The following is a 23,048-nucleotide window of genomic DNA, read 5'->3' on the forward strand; positions in this document are numbered from 1 at the left end:
CTCAATAATGTTAATGTCTGGAGACACTGGTGGGAAGCGGAGGTGTTTAAACTCAGGAGAGTGTTCCTGGAGCCACTCTGCAGCAATTCTAGATGTGTAAGGTGTTGTCCTGCTGGAATTCCCCAAGCCCATCGGAATGCACGAAGGACATGAAGGGATTCAGGTGATCAGACAGATGCTTACGTACGTGTCACATGTCACAGTTGTGTCTAGACTTGTCAGGGGTCCCATATCACTCCAACTGAACACGCCTCACACCATTAGAGAGCCTCCACCAGCTTGAACAGTACCCTGGTGACATGCAGGGTCAATGGATTCATGACGTTCTCTCCATAGCCGTACACGTCCATGTGCTCGATACAATTTGAAAAGAGACTCGTCCCACCAGGCAACATGTTTCCAGCCATCAACAGTCCAATGTTAGGTGTGGACGGGCCCAGGCGTGGCATAAAGCCTTGTGACGTGCAGTCATCAAGGGTACACGATCAGGCCTTCGGCTTCGAAAGGCCTTATCAAAGATGTTTGGTTGAATGGTTTGCACACTGACAGCAATTTGCGAAAGAGCTGCACGTCTGTTACGTCAAACGGTTCTCTTCAGTTGTCATTGGTCCCGTTCTTCCAGGACTTATTTCCGGCTTCAAGGATGTCAGAGGTTTGACGCTTTTACCGCATTCCTGATATTCACGGTACACTGGTGAAATGGTCGTACGGGATAATCCCCACTATATCGCTACCTCGAGATGCTGTGTCACATCGCTCGTGCACTATAACACCACGTTCAAGCTCAGTTAAATTTTGAAAACCTGCCATTGTAGCAGAAGTAACCGATCTAACAACTGCACCAGACATTTGTTGTCTTACATAGGCGTTGCCGACCGCCGGTCCATATTCTACCTGTTTACGCATCTCAGTATTTGAATACAGTTTCCTTGGCGCTTCAGTGTATGTTGGCCAGGAATGTGGTTTCGCCAGTGCTAGTGTGCTTTTTATACCCTCCTTGCTCCGTCCGTCGTTCGTTTTCTGCTTAGGTAGCAGAGTTCCTAAGCTTCGTCTACTCCGTGATCACCAGTTGTAACTTTCAGTTCCTCGCTGTTCTCATTTCTGCTCTCTCTCATTACTTTGGTCTTTGTTCGATTTACTCTCAGTCCATATTCTGTAATAATGGACTGCTCATTCCATTCAACATATCCAACAATTCTTCTTCACTTTCACTTGCGACAGCAACGCCATCAGCGAATCTTATCATTGATATCCTTACCCAAAATTTTAATCCCACACTTCAATCTCACTTTTCGTTATTGCTTCTTCGATGTACAGATTGAACAGAAGGGAGAAAGACTACATCCCTGCCCTACATCCTTAATCCGAGTACTTCGTTCTTGGTCTTCCAGTCTTCTTGCTGCTTACACACATTTCCCTATAACTTCTTCTCATTTGTCGGCACTTACGATCTTCGAATTAGTGTGGTTGATGTTTTTCGGAAAGTGTGATGTTATATCGCCAGTCTCTCACACTGCATACACTAACGTGAATAGTCATTTTGTTGCCACTTGCTCCAATGGTTTTAGAAATTCCAATGGAATGTTATCTATAGCTTGTGCCTTATTTGATCTTAGGTCTTACAAAGGCCTTCTAAATTCTAGTTCAGTACTGTATCCCCTGTCTCTTCTAAATCGGCTCCTGTTCCTTCCTCTATCACATCAGACAAATCTTCGTCCTCATAGGGGCGTTCGAGGTACTCTTTCAACCTATCCGCTCTCTCTTCTGAATTTAATAGTTGGATTTCACATTGCACTCTTAATTTTACCATCCTTGCTTTTAATGTCAGCGAAGGTTGTTTTGACTTTCCTATATGCTGAAGCAATCCTTCCGACACTCTTTCTTTTTCGATTTTTTAACATTTTTCGTGCAGCCATTTTACCTTAGCTTCCCTGCACTTCCTGTTTATTTCGTTCCTAATTGGTTTGTATTTCTGAATTCCTGAATTTCCCTGAACATTTTTGTAGTTCCTTCTTGGAGTTGAGCTGCTGAAGTATTTCATTTGTTATCCATAACTTCTTCGCAGTTGCCTTCATTGCACCCACTGTTTTCGTTCCAACTTCTGTGACTGCCCTCTTTAGAAATGTCCATTCCCTTTCAACCGTACTGCCTACTGAGTTTCTCATTATCGCAGTGTCTATAGCGTCTGAGACCTCCAAACGTATCCCTTCATTCTGTAGCACTTCCGTATCCCACTCCTTTGGGTACTGATTATTCCTGACTAGTCTCTTAAGCTCCGGCCTATTCTTTATCATTACTAAAATAGTGTGATCTGGATTTATATCCGCTCCTGTTTACACCATATAATCCCATATCGGAATGCAGACTCTTTGCCTGACCATGCTATAATCTAACTGAAACCTTCCGGTATCTTCTTGTCGTTTTCAAGTATACCTCCTCCTCTTGTGATTCTTGAACAGAGTATTCGCTATCAGTAGCTGATATTTGTTGCAGATCTAGGTTGGTCTTTCTCTTTTGTCGTTTCTGCTATCTACCCTTTCTTCTACTCTCTCCACTACAACCGCTTTCCAGTCCCTCGTGACTATAAGATTTTTCTTTCACTTTGCGTACTGAATTACCCGATCGATATCCTCTTCGTGTTCTCTTTGCGACGTCGGCACGTATATGTGTACTACTATTGTTAGTGTTGTTCCGCTGTCGATTCTGATGGGAACAAACCAATCAAAGTGTTCAAAGTAACTGAGTCTCTGCCCCACCTTCCTATTCATAACGAATTCTACCGTTAATTCATTTTCTGCTCTGTTGATATTACCCTATACTCATCTGACCAGAATTCTTTCTCTTCTTTCCATTACACTTCACTGACCCCTACTGTATCTAGACTGAGCCTTAGCATTTCCCTTTCCAGATTTTCTAACTTCTATACCATCTTCAAACTTCCAACATTCCATTGGTTATTCAGTCTTTCCCTTATGGTCACCTCCCACTTGGCAGTCCCTCCCAGGCGATCCGAACAGGCGACTAGTCAGGTACCTTTTGCCACTGGAGAGATCATCCTGATACTTTTTTAAAAAAATTATTATCCACATGTTCTGTGGATACGCGTTATGTGTCTTTAAAGTAGTGGTTTCCATTGCATTCTGCATCCTCATGCCGTTGATTGCTGCTGATTTTTCCGCCTTTGGGCACAGTTTCCATCCTGATGCTCTATCCACTCCTCTGCCCTCTTTGACTTGGCTGTTGGTTGAACGTAGGTGATTTATTACGCCGGAAGTCTTCGGCTGGCTTTGCTGATGATTTTTAAGCCAAATTTAAGCAGCGGCGGGCTTTTAAACACGGAACCGAGAACGTTTGATCACTTAATAAAGAGGCTAACCCTAGACCACGCGTGCGCTTGTACAGAACGATTTCTGAACTTCAGTAAAGTTGTGACGGTTTATTCATGTACTTCGACACATTTATATGCTTTATGACATATAAACCACAAATATGTAGGCGTAACATGAGGTTACTACAAAATCGTTTATTTTACTTTTTTTGTATTGATACTCTGCTCACTGTAGCAATCCATAGAAAACGTATGTCTTATGTTTTGTTTCTTAAAAGACTAAAACTGTTCTGACAAATATTGAACTGAACAACTGTCTTTCCACTTCTAAATAATTTTTCACAATATTTTAAATATTTATCAGGTATGTCAAGACCCTTCCAGGCCCACTTCCTGTTACTGCTATACTACGCTTTGTAAATTTGTATAGGAATGAAGTGCCCATTGTACAGAGAAGGTGAGTCATAAGGTTTAACTAGTGAAAAAAATGCTGACTGAAAACATAGTTTGGTAACCTCAGAATCCTTGTCCCTAGATCTGTCTTTCACTACGTTGGTTAAAACTATATTTTCTCCTCAAACCGAATAAGTACGGTAATTTTCATCTTCGGTAGCGAAAAACGATTTCGAAAAAAAGTTTCGAAGTTTACCGAGAACATTACCCTAAAAGGATGTGGTAAAAATTTCGATGATTTTCCGTGAGTATAGAAGTGATCATCCCGACAACTGGTACTTTTGGTAACCAGATATCATAGTTTTCGGGTGTCTCTCCATAACGAATACAGATTTCGAAAAAGAGAAAAATGGCCTTTCTACATGAATGTCTAACAAATGTAGAATTAAAATTTCAGCTATTTGCTACGGTTACTTTCCATATTTAGATAACTGCGGCACACGGCGCAGAAACGGCTAAAAACCGGTTTTTGCGGTTCTCTGCATAAATATGGTAACTTTTATTCAGTAGACATCGGCAATGGATAATTTCCAATTTCACCGAAAATATTAACTTAAGACCACGTGGTGAAAATTTTGGCGATCTGCCAATAAAACAAATCGTAGAAACGGACATCGCCGCAGGTGATACTTTCCATACCCACAAATCGTCGTTTATCGGAGTCTCCTTAGGAACCGCTAATGAACAAACGCTTTTACAAGCCGCCTAGGTCCACCCCAGACCACATCTTATGCAGTAAAACCAACAGATTTCTACAATTTGCCTGGGCTGGAGGAAGTGTGTAATGGTCAATTTTTATCCTCTACTGAAGGATAGGTATACAAAAAGTCGTTAGCCCAAGGGCTATACGAAATACTTAACTACTGTGCGATGAATAAAACCCGTGATATGGCAGCCTAAAGAATAGTATTTTCGCTCGTGCCTTTTGGAACGTATTGCTACAGTGCAAAGAACTAGGAGGCCGGGCTGTTGATCAAATAGCGCGCCACACAGGCCACAAGCAGCGGACTACGGATGAAGGCCACAACGTGGCAGCACCTCCCAGCCTGCGTGTCGTTGGCAACACGGACTTTTCAAGAAAGTCCGTGGAAAGGCCGCGAGATAGCAGAACGTCCGGTTCCGAGCAGCAGGCCGGTAACAAGGTGGACTGCTATGCCGGCAGGCTGCAACTCATGCCTGTGCCGTGCCGCCAGAGTACAGCACCTGCCAAATGAAGAGAGACAGTCAGCAGCGAGAGTACAAGAAGCCTCAAAACGGATGGCATGACAAACCGCAAGGAACTAGGGAATGAAGGAGTGGGAAAACAGATAACGATATCTTCGTTATGCATAACCAGTATTTATCGATATTTATTTCGTTTCAGGTACAACAAGTGGTTTTGCATTTTGCATCGGGAAAAAACCGAAATATCAATTCGCTAGAGCAGCATTCCCTAAATTTCTGGTTTTGAAATAAATCTTTTTTTAAAAACATGGGTGCTGCGCGGGATTAGCCGAGCGGTCTTGGGCGCTGCAGTCATGGACTGTGCAGCTGGTCCCATTAAGTCCCATAAGATTTCACACACATTTGAACATTTTAAAAACATGAGTAATTTTGATGCGTAAAATTTCCATTGCTTTGCAGTATCAAACGGTTTTATTATACGCAGAAAATAGGAAAAACGATCAGTGATATTTTAATAACAATGCTGACAGAAACGAACAAGAAACAAATGGCAGGAATATTGGTGCAACACTGTTGAGCCAGTAATGTACCTGTTACCATGTGGTGTGGCCTATGCGATGGTACACGTGTACAGGCAGTCTGAGAGTCTTGTCCCATCTGGTCTGTACGATACTTTCACGCTGTCGCGGTCGGTCATCAGTTGTGTTACAGAATGGCACCATACCTTGACTGGAAGTATTTTACGAAGTGCGTTATCAATGAAGTACAGTGCTCCACTTCCTTTAAAAGATCAAGAATGGGAGGAGAAACAAGAAACTTGCGACATCACATAAGAAGAAAACTTATAACAGTTCATTCATTGTTTACAATAAAAATGAAAGTAGCCGATTCGTTGCAGGTGTCAATGTACTATGGCTTTATCTGCTTGTAGCACTGGAAAACGGACAAATTAGTCCAAAAAACAGAGTTCTTTGACTTTAATTTTCACCCTTCACACTGAGCCGGCTGACCAACTGACTAGACTCAGACTGACCCTCTGCCGAGCTGATAGCGCCCCTTAAATGCACGTGAACAGGCAACCTTTCCCCTATCCCACCAGAGGAAGACACCAAAGCTGCGATTTCCACAGCGGCGCCACCGCCAGAAACGGAGGACGACTGCTTCACACAACGCGCTGCGGCACGCTCTTCAAAACAGAAATTTTTTTACCACGGCTGAGACTGCTGCCCTGGTCAGCACATTCTCCAGATCTCTCACCAATTGAAAACGTCTGGTCATTGGTGGCCGAGGAACTGCCTCGTCACAATACACCAGTCACTACTCTTGATGAACGGTGAAGCTCCATGGGGAGCTGTACCTGTACACGCCATCCACGCTCTGTTTGACTCAATGCCCAGGCGTATCAAGGCCGTTATTACGGCCAGAGGTGGTTGTTCTGGGTACTGATTTCTCAGGATCTATGCACCCAAATTGCGTGAAAATGTAATCACATTCCTAGTCAGTTCTAGTATAATATATTGGTCCAATGAATACCCGTTTATAATCTGCATTTCTTCTTGGTGTAGCAATTTTAATGGCCAGTAGTGAATTTGTGGGGTATCTCAGCATCTCACTGTCATTTATGTTTAAACTAGTGCAAGTTTAACTTCTAGAACTGCACGCTGTACCATTGAATGGCTAATCACAGGAAATAACGCAGCACTAGGGCTAACATAGAGTTCCGTTGTTTCTATCGGCTGGTATTGTTACAAGTTGTGTTTTTGGGAAATTTCGTGGCAGAATAATTCATTCAATCTTAAAATATTTGTTTACAAAATTTGTCGAGCTATGGGGATTAAATATCAACATTATTTTCTGTATTCTGCGTTTGGCTGTTTTAGTTTCTAGTTATGAGCCTTCTGTTTTACATTGTTTCGTACTTCTAACTATCACATGTGTGTAGTATGTAAATGAATTTCAGTTCTTGTTGAAATTATTGTGTGCAGAACATTCTAGACGTGTTTTGTACTTCGTTTATGTACTCATGTTGTGGAACTAATTTCTGCTATTTCGTTTAAATCTTAAATATTAAGGTAATAATGTGTATTATTAACTACTCAGAAACATACATGTTTTGTTCTACTTTACAGTCCTTCTTTTATTGTTTGCTTTATTACTGATGTCGGGTTTGTTATAAATCGGTTTGTAATCCTGAAAGTAAAGCAAGAAGATAGGGTCATTCTGGAAGTTTTTAATAGGGCTCTGTTGTCTGAAAGTTGGGAGCATTTTCTGTTACCTATCATCAACGCACCCCTCCTGTACAATTCAGATAAGTATTTTAGGAAGTGTCTCCTTGAATACTTGTTAGAAAAAATATCATGCACTTGCACATGTACGCATTCAAATGAGATTCTTATCTTTTGAAAGTTGTCTTCTTTCTGCCTTTCCCAAAAAATTGTTAGATAGGTAGGAAACATTACGTTCTGCCAGTTAACGAAATTAGACGCTATTATATGAACCAAGTAATATAATTAATACTGAACCACATAGAACAGGCCCCATTTTATTACAAGCATTGCTATGAAAATTGTAATACAACCGCTGTGCCAATATAATTACTTTTTAATAATTTTTCATTCAAAGATATCAAATCTTGAATGACATTTAGGTTTTTCAATCTTCCTTTGTCCGTGTGAATCTCTTCGTTGTGCATCTATAGGCCAAGTAAAGTATGTCATGTGCAAACGAAACTTTATAGAATGACAATGTGAGAATCAGTATTCCAGGTCGCCTCGAAGGTATACATTGTTTTGGACAGTTGTCTGGTACAGTCCTCGGTTGATGCTTCTGTCTCGCAACAGAAATTTCACTATCTGTGAAACTGTCTAAAATTTGTACTTCCCTGACTCATACCGCAGTGTCTACTCAAGAGTAAGTGACCTGGAACTATAAATGCCTCACTGTGGAAGATAGTGGATCTGAGATACGTCCAGGAAGATGTAAATGCACTGAATGCTTGTTAGAGACATGTACTTTTGTTGATATTTTAAGGGCAACCGGAAAGCTTATGGAGCACTTGGGATGTTGTGCAGCTGAACAACAATCATGTTGTACTATTACCGTATTATGTGCAACAAATGCTGTGAATCAAATTCTGAATTATTCAATTGTCTGACAAATTGAAAGTAAATGATAAAAAATTGTGATTCCAGTCAAATCGAGCAGGAAATTTTAGAAGGAACCTAAGACATTTTTGCAATATTTGTTTAATAAAACCAAGCAATAATTGAAAAAGTGAAACGTGAGGCTCTAGTCTGATACTTGTATTTGTAACAGTTAATGTCTGTACATTCCCAAACAATGATTGCTTTCACTTCACCGAATGTTGTCACTTATCAGCGCATGTTCAGTGATAAAGGATGCCTGTCCACTAATTTTTGCTGTCAGGGAGTTTGATGTGGTTATCAAGACGACAAACAAATTAGGTAACACCCAGTAACTTTCGTTACCACCATGACTCTTATTGTTTCTCGTAAGGTAGCCCAGTTGCTAATTCCATAATAGTGTATTTTATCGCTGTCTGTTGGGTCATGCCGGTGATGGACTCCTGTCACGATAGATGTTTTTCTTCTGTAGTTTACTCACTGTGACTCTTATGCTACTTGGTGACTTCTAATTTTCATCTGCACACGTCATTCACATCAACAACTACTGGCAGACAATTATTTTTTGACCCACTATATTTCATTACGATTTTGTGTATGTCACCAAAAGGCTTTATGAAGTTCGTAAGTGTTAGTCCCTGCTGATCGCGGAACATTTCGGTAATTCCACGGCCTTGGTTGCCAGAATTTATGACGCCAAAATCTGTTTCATTCTGAACCACAAAACTAGGCTTTGTATATGTTTCAGTATTACAGCCTCACTCATTAAATGTGCTGCTATTACGCATTTATGGTTGGCAGCTGAACAACTGTTCACTGCGAATAAGTGTCACTTGGTTTGAGTTACTATATCACCCGCTTTTACTGGGGTCACATGTGTCTAAGCGTCACCTGTGTTTGACATCTTTCCCTGACACCCCCACTCAGTTTAGGAACTTACAGAAAAATCATCCATTCGTAGCATGCAATAAATGTCTATTATTTACTTAGCACTTCAATTAATTTTGAATCCTGGCTCTGGCAACACTCATGCAGAAAATTTGTTGCAGTCTTAGCAGTTGTCTTGTATACGTATTTTCGTATGACTTTTTTCTCTTCTGGCGGGTTTTTTCTTAAAGTTTTCAGCACCGTATCTCTTTACTCGTTGTTTTCTTCCTCATCCTATCATGCAACATGATTTAGTATATGTCTTATGGCAACGTTTCAGTTTTGTCACAGCTCTACAGACAGTTACCGATCTCGCATTCAGCCGTCCATTCTTCACATTTGAAAGCTGGTAATAGCGCTGCCAGCTGGCGTATAGCTTCTTTCGCTGACTCTTCTATAGTGCTGGGAAGATGGGTAAGTCGCGGGACGGATTTCATCACTGGATAGCGGAAGCTGACTGAAGTTTTCAACTCACTTTAATTAGAAACGAGCAAGTTAAACTGACAACAGGTTTACGGATTCAGCACTTCTAAGACACAAAATATTAGTCTTTGAATAACTGTCCTGCCTTAGTATTTTCGCCACCGTGAACACTTGGAGTATCTCAGGTGTCATTAATGGCTCAGTGCATAATTAATTTATTATAGTTAGTAAAAGTAATTAGACTAGCAAAAGAAAAATAAGAAAAAACACTAATATGTCGTTTTACAGGCAAGGAAATTGTATTTACTTGACGAGAATCCTTCACTAATTCCAGATGACAATACATAATAAATATTTAGCATCTTAAGTAGACGAAAAGTTCAGATGAGTGCTTATCCATGCGCAAAAATAATGGCTTTCGCTGTTTTCGTTATCAAACCCACACATTGTTCAGATACATGCAGATATAAGGTGGTGGTTGTTGTTCTGGTATTCAGTCCAGAGACTGGTTTGATGCAGCTCTCCATGCTACTCTATCCTGTGCAAGGTTCTTCATCTCCCAGTACCTACTGCAGCCTACATCCTTCTGAATCCGCTTAGTGTATTCATCTCTTGGTCTCCTTCTACGATTTTTACGCTCCACGCTGTCCTCCAATACTAAATTGGTGATCCCTTGATGCCTCAGAATATGCCCTACCAACCGATCCCTTCTTCTAGTCAAGTTGTGCCACAAATTTCTCTTCTCTCCAATTCTATTCAATACCTCCTCATTAGTCATGTGATCTACCCATCTAATCTTCACCATTATTCTGTAGCACCACATTTCGAAAGCTTCTATTCTCTTCTTGTCCAAACTAGTTATCGTCCACGTTTCACTTCCATACATGGCTACACTCCATACAAATACTTTCAGAAACGACTCCCTGACACTTAAATCTATACTCGATGTTAACAAATTTCTCTTCTTCAGAAACGATTTCCTTGCCATTGCCAGTCTACATTTTATATCCTCTCTACTTCGACCATCATCAGTTATTTTGTTCCCCAAATAGCAAAACTCATTTACTACTTTAAGCGTCTCATTTCCTAATCTAATTCCCTCAGCATCACCCGACTTCATTCTACTACATTCCATTACCCTCGCTTTGCTTTTGTTGATGTTCATCTTATATCCTCCTTTCAATACACTGTCCATTCCGTTCAAATGCTCTTCCAAGTCCTTTGCTGTCTCTGACAGAATTACAATGTCATCAGCGAACCTCAGAGTTTTTATTTCTTCTCCATGGACTTTAATACCTACTCCGAATTTTTCTGTTGTTTCCTTCACTGCTTGCTCAATATACAGATTGAATAACATCGGGGAGAGGCTACAATCCTGTCTCACCCCCTTCCCAAACACTGCTTCCCTTTCATGCCCCTCGACTCTTATAACTGCCATCTGGTTTCTGTACAAATTGTAAATAGCCTTTCGCTCCCTGTATTTTACCCCTGCCACCTTCGGAAATTGAAAGAGAGTATTCCAGTCAACACTGTCAAAAGCTTTCTCTAAGTCTACAAATGCTAGAAACGTAGGTTTGCCTTTCCTTAATCTATTTTTTAAGATAAGTCTTAGGGTCATTATTGCCTTACGTGTTCCAACATTTCTACGGAATCCAAACTGATCTTCCCTGAAGTTGGCTTCGACCAGTTTTTCCATTCGTCTGTAAAGAATTCATGTTAGTATTTTGCAGCAGTGGCTTATTAAACTGATAGTTCTGTAATTTTCACATCTGTCAACACCTGCTTTCTTCGGGATTGGAATAATTATATTCTTATTGAAGTCTGAGGGTATTTCGCCTGTCTCAAACATCTAGCTCACTAGATGGTAGAGTTTTGTTAGGCCTGGCTCTCCCAAGGCTGTCAGTAGTTCTAATGGAATATTGTATACTCCCGGGGTCTTATTTCGGCTTACGTCTTTCAGTACTCTTTCAAACTCTTTACTACGTATCGTATTTCCTATTTAATTTTCATCTACATTCTCTTTCATTTCTACAATATTGTCCTCAAGAACATCGCCCTTGTATAGAAAACAAAGCGTGAGTCAATAAATGAAAGAATGCAAGCTTTGGATAACCTATAGCCAAAATTCTTATTATTAAACCAAGTTGTCTTAAAGTAGAAAGAGCAATAATCTTCTTTAAATTAAATTCAAAATTAGCACCCAATCCCTCTATATACTCCTTCCACTTTTCTGCTTTCCCTTCTTTGCTTACAACTCGATTTCAATCTCAGCTCTTGATATTCATGCAGTGGTTCTCTTTTCTACAAATGTCTCTTAAATTTTCCTGTAGGCAGTATCTATCTGGCCCCTAGTGATATGTGCCTCTACATCCTTACATTTGTCCTCTAGCCATCCCTGCTTAGCCATTTTGCACTTTCTGTCGATCTCATTTTTGAGACGTTTGTATTCCTTTTTGCCTGCTTCATTTAGTGCGTTTTTATATTTTCGCCTTTCGTCAATTAAATTCAATATCTGTTTTGTTAACCAAGGATTTCTATTAGCTCTCGTCTTTTTACCTACTTGATCCTCTGCTACCTTCACTATTTCGTCTCTCAAAGCTACCTATTCTTCTTCTACTGTATTTCGTTTTCCCATTCTTGTCAATCGTTCCCTAACGCTCTCCCTGAACCTCTCTATAACCTCTGGTTCTTTCAATTTATCTAGGTCCCATCTCCTCAATTTCCCACTTTTTTGCAGTTTCTTCAGTTTTAATCTACAGTTCATAACCAATAGATTGTGGCCAGAGTCCACATCTGCCCCAGGAAATGTCTTACAATTTAAAACCTGATTCCTGAATCTCTGTCTCTCCATTATATAATCTGTCTGATACCTTCTAGTATCTCCAGGCTTCTTCCAAGTGTACAACCTTCTTTCATGATTCTTGAACCAAGTGTTAGCTACGATTAAGTTATGCTCTGTGCAAAATTCTACCAGGCGGCTTCCTCTTTCATTTCTTCCCCCAATCCATATTCACCTACTACATTTCCTTCTCTCTTCTCCTACTATCGAATTCCAGTCACCCATAACTATTAAATTTTCGCCTCCCTTCACTATCTGAATAATTTCCTTTATCCCATCATACATTTCATCAATCTCTTCGACATCTGAGCTAGTTGGCATATAAACTTGTACTACTGTGGTAGGCGTGGGCTTCGTATCTATCTTGGCCGCAATAATGCGTTCACTATGATGTTTCTAGTAGCTTACCCGCATTCCTATTTATGTATAATCTACTAATGCATTACCCCAATTTGATTTTGTATTTATAACCCTGTATTCACCTGACCAGAAGTCTTGTTCCTCCTGCCACCGAACTTCACTAATTCTCACTATCTTGTTCCTCCTGCCACCGAACTTCACTAATTCCCACTATATCTAACTTTAACCTATCCATTTTCCTTTTTAAATTTTCTAACCCACCTGCCCGATTAAGGGATCTGACTTTCCACGGTCCGATATAAGGTTAGTGTCTTATCAATTTGGCTCAAAGCAATCAAGTATTTATCACAAAGAACAATTGTATTCTACACTTGGTTCTTCCGTTTATTTAACAAGCAGCAACAGATTAAAAATGGTTTGATTCCGTTTACAAGATATCCCTTAAAAGATTTGGTTAGTCACATTATTTATGAAAATTTTAATTAGTAGCTTCAGCTAGACAGAATTGGTGATGTGAGCCTTGCATACGACGGACCAAGTATTATGACTGCAGACGCCATTGCGTGATGTGCCAGGACCTGTCAACGAAACCAGGGCCACCCAAGAAGGGTACCTGGAACCAGTGGACAGGATATCTCGAGGTCGTTCAGGACAAGTAAGTAACCGAGGGGGGGTGGGGGGGGGGCGGAGCTTGTCCAGACCCACCCCCACCTATCACCTAAATAAAATTACACCATCCAATTGCTATGTAGTTGAATTGAAAGATAGTTTGATTTTTAATCATAGGATGAAAAAGGAATACACACTATCGGTAGTCAGCAAGGTCAATGATAGATTCAAACTATCTATACATCCATAGTACTATCGTCTATCCCCGTCTCTATTTTACCAAGACTAATTGTTGGCCTAACTTGAGCTCAGTTGTTTTGTTAATCAATTCAGCTCTTACTAGCAGCTGAATTTAATATAGGTGGTACCGTTTACTGGTTTTGTGCTCTGTGCTGTGTACTGTTGTGAGAGTTTCTATTTATGGCTAAGGTAAAAACAAGAAAGGAGAGGAAACCCGATTTCAACTCGTCCATTAGCGTTATAGTAAGTTAAAACTATGCACACATTATCATCTACAGCATTTCAATGATGGCACCGGAATCTTCCCCCAAAACCACGCTGATCAACGAAAATATCGTCTGAACGCCGATGGTTGTGTAAAAAATTGCTCAATATTCTATTATTAGTAGGCAAATGGCAAAATATCGTCCAGTATGATCACCAGGTCACTCAATTATGAAAACCATTTCTGATGTGGAAGTGCACTCTGAGGATCAACCTAGAGTTTTATAAACACATATAGTTAAAAACTAAATTTTATTTAAAAGCTTTCCCGCACATTAGCTAGCGTAAATTTTTCAGTTAACGTGGGCTACTTCTTTTTCGAAGATACTTATCACTTAGTTCTGTTCAATTCAGTGAGGCAATTTACCTCAAATATTTCCGAAACTGTTTAAGATATTGTAATTTTGTTAACACCTGATTAATTGTGGGAAAGCTTCCCTCAACTACGTGTCGTTTTTTGCCATACCTACATTAACTGCAGATATGTCGGAACCTACTTTGGTTTTGTAAGTGGAACTGTGGTGAATGACATTACGAAATGATGTTTGTCGGAGAGAGGGATGGGTGTGTGTTGCTTATAGCATCTGCATTAGCCGGTTAAACGATCCTTAGGTTGGTAAAGATAGGCTTATATGGTGGTGGCAACCTACTAGATATGGTACAATGAAACCAAAGACATAACCGAGATCGTGATGATGAGTCGGGCTCATTCCAACATTAGATCACAATTCTGTGGTTTTTATTTCTTCAGTTACGAATATTTGTGATTATGTATTTTATGACAGGCGATAGAAGATGAATAACTAACAAACACATTGGTGTGTCATAGCGTATTAGGTATCAAATGAAACATTAGGACGTCAGTAAACGCTGAAAAAGTCAAGCCTACTTGTTGTAAGAGTTGCAGCCGATTTGACGGTCCATGCCCGACAGTCCGTGGTACCAGAATGTTCCAAAAACCAGCGAGTGGAAATGTGCTGCTGCAGGAGGACATATCCTGGGTTCTATTAATCAGAGAGATAAGGGGTCAAGTGTTTTGTATATCTCTTGGCCAAATGACAAATTGTACACCTATCGGAATAAAGAGCGTACTGTAGGTTTCTTACGAACCAGTGTAAAAGCTTGAACCCCACGCACTTCCTCCAGCCCAAGAAAATCGAGCTAATCGATCGGTTCTTTTGCATTGGTGGCGTAGGGTGGACCTTAGGCGTCTTATGAAAGCACAATTTCTTCATGGGCGGTTCCTGAGAAAAACACGAAAAACCACGATTTTTAGGTACTAAAGGTGCAAGTTGTGGGGATGGACACTTCAGTAACTCACACTCCTCGCCAACCGTACAAATTTTTACAGTATGTTCTTTGAATGATATTCCCGGATAACGCTGAAACTTTTTTCGACATTATTATCCGTTACTGAGATTCAAATATTCAAAGATACCATACTCATTCAACTTTGGATATGCACGTAATATCCTTTATCATGCGTAAATGTAGTCTTAGCTGACGTAGTGAACACGTGGCGAGGGTTCTAGGTCATCGCAAGAGTTCGAAGGTTACCAAACAACAATTATAGTCACCATTTCATTACCTGTAAAACATTATAACACATTGTCTCTATGTAATGGTTACTTTACGGCAATGCAAATAGCCCCACTGTGACGGTGCAGTGCCGAAATTGAGCCATAAAGATTTTAATAGGCATTAAAAGAAATTTAAATGACTGCCGAAAATTGTGTACAACTGAAAAAACTAATAATTCAGTAAAACGTTTCTAATAACAGCTTAATTCTGAAGCAATGGATTAGAGTCCGGGAGTTTTCGAGCAATTGCGATGGACGAGGAAAGTATCCAGAAAAAATGTAAAACTAACTACGGGAATAAAAAGAAATTAGTACACCTGGAAAGATGACTTGAACTGCGACCCTATGACGGAATACGTCATCTGGGGAATAGCAGATATATTGATAATGATTTCAACGTCATCCGCGAACATTACATCTGGTTTCTCAAAATGTTACTTGAGCATTTAGATTTTATGTAAGCTTTATTCACTGTCATAGCTACCAGAGTGCCATCTGTGTCTACCCTTTAACAGGGAATGCTCACAGCCTGATGGCTCATTGCGGTGCAGACTTGTGAACCAATCATGCAAACATGCTACGTGCTTCCTAAAACCAAATGATTTTAAAGGGGTCAGACCGTAGGCCTTCCGAGTGTCGGTGTGATACTTTCGGAGAATCGCCACAGACGTTGGATGTGCTGCGTCAGCTGTGCAACGGTGCTGGTATCAGTGGTTAGGTGAAAATTATCACACCGGCAGACGAGGTTCTGGACTTCCAATCAGCACATAAGCCCCTCAGCACAGTTTTACTGTAGGAGAGCAGTGGTATATCGCTCACCTATCACGGCAAACAAGATTTGGTATGTAGGACATCCATAATTGGCAGGCATGATAATCGGAGAGATCCGCTGCAGTTTTACTGTTTATTCAAACCAAGACGTGTCTCAGGATTTTAAAATCCCATGTTCAGATGAATGAAATTATTGTACTCGGTAATACGTAACATGCGATGGAGCCAGTCAGTTCAGGAGCACCAGTCACTGCATGCTGGCGGAAACTGTGTACCGCTGGCTAGCCGACAGAACCGCCAACCACAACTGTGTGGAGCGCCATGTCGGGAGGTCTGGAAGTGAAAGTGCTTGCCTGCACTGCCGCCTGTGGAGACTACACCACGTACTAACATGGCTGTTTCAACACGTGTCGGTACCTGGTCCCTCAGAACCGCTTGTGCTATTCATCTGTAAATGTAATCATTCAGTGTACTCTTATATGCACTGTTACAACAATAAATCCTGGGTGAATCCGAAACCTCTAAATGGGTGAACTAATGTTTTGTTGTTTATGGATGACAAACTATGTAACTGTGTCGAAGTATATACATAAACTTAAAACTTCACTGACCAACAGAATTCGTTCCCTACTGGCAGTACAAAGAAAGAAAACATCGGAAAGGCGCTCCAGACGCAGCACAAAACAGGCAAATGTGTTCATCTGATAGTAGAGTGCTGAACTGGTTGCCTCAATCCTCATTCGGCCTAATCATCTTGTGGCGTTGCAGTTCTTGTTTTGTGTATTATGTAGCAGACTAGCTACCAACATAAATGCCCAAAAGCTCAAGAAAAAATTAGGAAAAGGAATTCTGACTTATGCAAGACACGTAATGTCGGTGAAAACTCTGCCCATGTTTGAAAATTGATGGAAACCGCATTGCCAAGCGACCATAAGTCACAGAAATCAGCGTATTCACCTCGCCAAAACATATTAGAAAACACCACATCTAAGCCATGACAAGATGAAGATTGTGTAGCAGACTGCAACACCAACATAAATACCCAGTAGTTTCATGTAAGTAAGAAAATAAAACACCCCACTGAAGATAGCACAAAAACTGCTGGGTAGAACGAAACTGAAAAGGTGACTTGCATAAGGTGGAATTCCTCGTCCTATACTCATTCTGCTTTCTCCATCAAAAATTTTGGCATGCGAACATATTGTGAATGCGAATACATTTGTCATTTTTTGAGCTGAGAGAGCACAGCAGGGAGACAGTGACAGGGAGAAAGAGAGAGAGGAGGCAATGGTCGTGGGAAAGTGAAAGTAGCAGTGAAAGAGGAAGACAGATTAAAGAAAGACAGTGGCAATAAAGAAGAATTAGAGATGGCTAGAGATACATTATGTTATAAAAAGTATCTGCATACCCCCAGAAACATACGTTTCTCATATTAGGTGCATTCTGCTGCCACCTACTGACAGGTACTCCATATCAGTGACCACATTAGTCGTTAGACATCGTGAGAGAGCGGAATGGGGAGCTCTGCGGAACTCGGGCACTTGCATCGTCGTCAGGTGATAGGGTGTCATTTGTGTCATACGTCTGTACGCGTGATTTCAATATTCCTAAACACACCTAGCTCCACTGTGTCCGACGAAACAGTGAAGTGGAAACATGAAGGGGCCCGTACAGCACAAAAGCGTACATGCGGACCACGTCTGTGGACTGACAGAGACCGCCGACAGTTGAAGAGGGTCGTAATGTCTAATAGGCAGACATCTATCCAGACCGTCACACAGGAATTCCAAACTGCATTAGGATCCACTGCAAGTGCTATAACAATTAGGCGGGAGGTGAGAAACCTTGGCCGGCCCCTGGTGGCCGAGCGGTTCTAGGCGCTTCAGTCTGGAACCGCGCGACCGCTACGGTCGCAGGTTCGAATCCTGCCTCGGGCATGGATGTGTGTGACGTCCTTAGGTTAGTTAGGTTTAAGTAGTTCTAAATTCTAGGGGACTGATGACCTCAGATCCTCAGATGTTAAGTCCCACAGTGCTCAGAGCCATTTCAACCATTTTTTTTTTTTTTAGAAACCTTTGATTTCATGGTCGAGTGGATGCTCAAAAGCCACACATCACGCTGGTAAATGCCCAACGACGCCTCTCTTGGTGTAAGGAACGTAAACAATGGACGATTGAACAGTGGGAAAACGTTGAGTGGAGCGATGAATCACGTGCACAATGTGGCGATCCGATGGCAGGGTGTGGGCATGACTTAAGCCCGGTGAACGTCATCAGCCAGCGTGTCTAGTGCCAAAACTAGAATTCGGAGGCGATGGTGTAATGATGCGGTCGAGTTTTTCATGTAGGGGGCTTGCCCCCTTGGTTGTTTTCCGCTGCACTATCACAGCACAGGTTTACATTGATGTTTTAAGCACCTTCTTGCTTCCCACTGTTGAAAAGCAATTTGGGGATGGCATTTGCATCTTTCAACGCGATGGAGCACCTGTTCATGATGCACTGTCTGTGGCGGAGTGGCTGAACGACAATAACATCCCTGTAATGGACTGGCCTGCACAGAGTCCTGACCTGAATCACATAGAATAACTTTTGGATGTTTTGGAACGCCGACTCCGTGCCAGGCCTCACCAGCCGACATCGATACCTCTCCTCAGTGCAGCACTCCGTGAAGAATAGGCCGCCATTCCCCAAGAAACCTTGCAGCACCCGGTTGAACGTATGCCTGCGAGAGTGGAAGCTGTCATCAAGGCTAAGAGTGGGCCATCGCCATACTGAATTCCAGTATTACCAATGGAGGGGGCGACGAACTTCCAAGTCATTTTCAACCAGGTGTCCGTATACTTTTGAGGAAATAGTGTAGATGCAGTGGCAACGAAAGAGGGAGGAGAAAGTGGAAATTAAAAATACAAGTCAGCAATCCCCTCCAACCTGGAAACATTAACACTTTGTTCAGGCAGTTATGTGATTGTAAATGAACTATAAGGTGCATGGCACACCAATGCTAGCTTTATTTACATTTTATTCCGCCAGATTTCGGTTATAAAGCATATTGAAACTCACCGAAAAAATCTGCAGCCAACAATATACGATACCTTTAGCGTTGATATGTAATGTTGGCGGCAGATTAATTTTTCAACGAACGCGAACATGGTTTATGACCGAAGCCGGTGGGAAATAAAATATAAAGTCAGCATTTGTGTGTCATGCATTTTATAAACTTAAATGCATAGGTAAACTGGAGGAAACATTGTGGACCAAAATTTTAAACACTGATGTGTAGGGGCAAATCAGGTGGATCCCTAGGAATTTTTTATCTTTCGATGCATGACGGGGGTAGCAGCAGTGGAAAAAAGACAGAAGGTGATACTGTAAGCGATAGAGGAGGAAGTGGCAGTATGGTGTGCTGTAAGTAGCGGGAGAAAAAGGAGACGGTGGGAGATAGACACAGGCAGTGAGAGCGAGATGCTGAGTGAGATGGCTTCATTTTTAGCACACGGCTTTGGCGCAATTTAACTCTTTAATTAATTGTGAGTCGCAATTTAATTTTGCGTGCGGGAATATTCTGACGGCAGCTTCACTGATTGACTTAGGAGCACCTGTTCAGACTTCTACTTCGCTCTTGTGACAAACGAGGCAGCTGTGAATTTCAATTGTTCTGCTGCAGTTGATGCTTGTGGTTAGGCGTGACGAAGGGTAACGACTATATTTCGTGTCCTGTTTAGTCAGAGGAATGTGCATCTGGACTTTAGATGTTTGCGCATGGGTTTTCGTAGTTATTCCGTTGAGGAACGAACTTCGCCCGAACATGTTCATCGTTTAATCTGTACTGCTGCACTTTATTCATGACTACTCGTTAGTAGCTTTCATTTGAATTGGCGCTGATATGACACCGCTGAGCATTCATATATGGGTACTATCAATATACATTTATGAGATTTGAATTATAGGCTTATTGTGTTAGTTAACATTATTAAGCTTGTGGAGAACTGAGAACACTTAAACTTATGAAGACAGGTAACAAAATATGTTAAAAATGACTTTCTTTTAACAAGTAAATTGTATCACATTTTACATCCGTTTTAGTTTAACCATTGTATAATCTGTTCTTTTTATCTATTACCGCCACAATGATGGAAAAATTGTCTGACATTATTTCGATCTCAATTGTACCCCGCAGTGTTACGTGCTGTCTATGTTCCTTATCATTTCGGTCGTTGTGTAGACATGCAATAAAATTAAGTCCGGCAATCCATTGGTAAGTATCATTTCAATAAAGTACCACATAAAATTATATGTCTTAATTTATATAATGTCAGCAAATTCCAATTATGCTAGTTATTATTGTTAATATATTGTCTGTTTAACTCTAAGAAGGGTACTGATGTCAGCTATTTAAATTTTAAATACATTTGCATCTGGTTCCTTAAAATGTTGTTAGAGTATGGAGATTTTATGCAGTGTATAGCCGACTGCTAAAGCCATCCAGAGCGCTTCATATCAAACAACGTCCGCCAGTGCCCATTTCGCTACAGCACCAGCCACACATGTGTATACTATGCGTTTGGCGAGTGTTACGTTTCTTGAACGTTGTAATGGGCATCAATTGCCATAGTACTCACATGTTCATCGATACAGAAAGATATATATGATGATCTCTGTTACGGCATTATGTAAATACTGATTGTGTCAGTTACTAAGTTTTAAAGGCATAATGCCCATGGTAAGGCGACACATTTAGTCATTTTAGAGGATAGTTCCTGAGACAGATACTGTTCTTTTATTTTCACTGCCTCATCCCCATACAGAAATATATTTTCAGTCTTATGTCTATCGTTCAGTTAAACTGGCCACGAATGGTGAAATGCTGTTTTAACCATGACATGCATGGATTTTAACGATGTATGAAGCCCTAATGGCACCAGCTCTAAATCAAGTGTGTTTTATGGTACATGTACTGCAATTAATTCATGTATATAGCGTTGAACCCTGTTACAATATTATGTTCGCTTCTCTAAGCTGTTGTATGTTGCCAAACTAAGAAAAATTCGTTTTCTGACTCTGATCCGAAGATGGCAAGCTTGTTACCCGAAACTAGTAAACCATTCATACAAAAAAGATTTCATTTGGAATCTTGACTTCAATGTTTTTCAGTTGTAAAACATAAATAAAAAAATTACAAAATATCTTCGGCTGGACAGTGTCCATAAACTCGACTGCCTTTAAATAATTAGATTAATTATTTCATATGTTAGGGCTCAGGTGTAGACCCAACCTCTCTGACACACAATGGCGAACCAGCCAGTAGGGCAGGTCGGCCGTTTGCCCTCGCTGTCTCTGATACTCAGTTCTTGCTATGTCCAGACAGTGTTTCCACATGACAAATATTAATTCCAGTTTAGAGTTCATCTGTTCTGAACATCATACCGATTGCTTTCTTCGTGACTTCGTATGAATGCAAGAATCGCTGTCAGTATAGAGGTGAAAAGTTCGAAGGAGAAAACTATTTCACGCTCCAAGAGAAACTATGTACACTACTTCTGTAAGCGAACAATGAACAAAAGAGAATAAGCTGTATGTTTCTACGATTTTTAACATTTCTTAACCAAACTTCTATCCGCCGACTTGACCATAAACCCAAAGAAGGTTTCATCTTAAGTTAAACTATTAAATGAATCTAAGCCATCTCTCCGCACATTCTGTGACCGTAATAACATCGAAACGGAGGGTGACAAAGAGAAGGCCGAAATACTAAAAGCTGTTTGATTGATGATGATCATATTGTGTTTCTTGGTTCAAATCATCGCACGAACGACTAAATTACAGATATCGGAATAAGTGACCACTGGATACAAAAGCAAATGAAGTCGCTCAGCAGGCGAATGGCCACTGAGTTCGACTGGATAATAGTACGAATGCGAATGCGCGTGCTCCTCTTCTCACAGCGATGTGTTATTCTTCTAGCAACAGTATACCACAGGTCACCGGAATAGCGAATCGATACTAGTCACTGGAATACACTCTATAAAATTCTGATGGTCTTAGGGATAAAAAAAGAGAGTCAAAGGCCGCGCGGGGTAGCCACGCGGTCTGAGGGGTCTTGTCACGGTCCGCGCAGCTACCTCCGTCAGAGGTTCGAGTCCTCCCTTGGGCATGGGTGTGTTTGTTGTCCTTAGTGTACTTTAAGTTAGATTAAGTAGTGTGTAAGCTTAGGGACCGATGACCTCAGCAGTTTGGTCCCATAAGATCTTACCACAAACTTCCAAAGAGAGTCAAAGGTTACCTACAACTTGTACGGGAACTATACTGCAGTTGTAACCGTCGGATGACAAGAAACGGAAACAGTAATTGAGAAGGGACTGAGACAGAACTGTAGCCTATACCGATATTATTTAATCTCTACACTGAGAAAACTGAGGGATCAGTGGAGGAATATGCAAAGGGGACAAAAAGTTCAGTAAGAGGATATAAAACATTGAGGTTTACCGATTACATTGTTCACAGCGCGTTCAATAAGTAATGCCACACATTTTTTCAACTGGTTTTATTCAGGACTCTAATACAAAATATTATTATTTCGCACTCTTTCGGCTAAAAAACCTAATTTCTCAACATAATCTCCCTTCAGTGCGACTGTCTTACACCACGTTAATGGCAGGGCCAGAATCTTCACGGATTCATCTACAGCTAGACGTGGTAACCAACGTCTGGCCGCATCAATAACTTCCGCGTCGACATGCTACTTCCCGCTGAGTGTATCCTTCGAATCAGATGTAAATCCGAGGGTGCGCGGTCCAGGCTGTTCTGTGGATGAGGAACAACAGCCTAATGAAGTTTCGGGAGTTGCTTTTGGGTGCGCAGAACTGTGTGAGTCTATGCGTTACCATGTTTGCGTTTTTGTACCAACGAACATGCTGAAGCTGTTTCCTCGGTTTCTTGAGGGTAGCACAA

Source organism: Schistocerca americana, chromosome 4 (assembly GCF_021461395.2).
Source record: "Schistocerca americana isolate TAMUIC-IGC-003095 chromosome 4, iqSchAmer2.1, whole genome shotgun sequence".
NCBI lineage: Eukaryota > Metazoa > Arthropoda > Insecta > Orthoptera > Acrididae > Schistocerca > Schistocerca americana.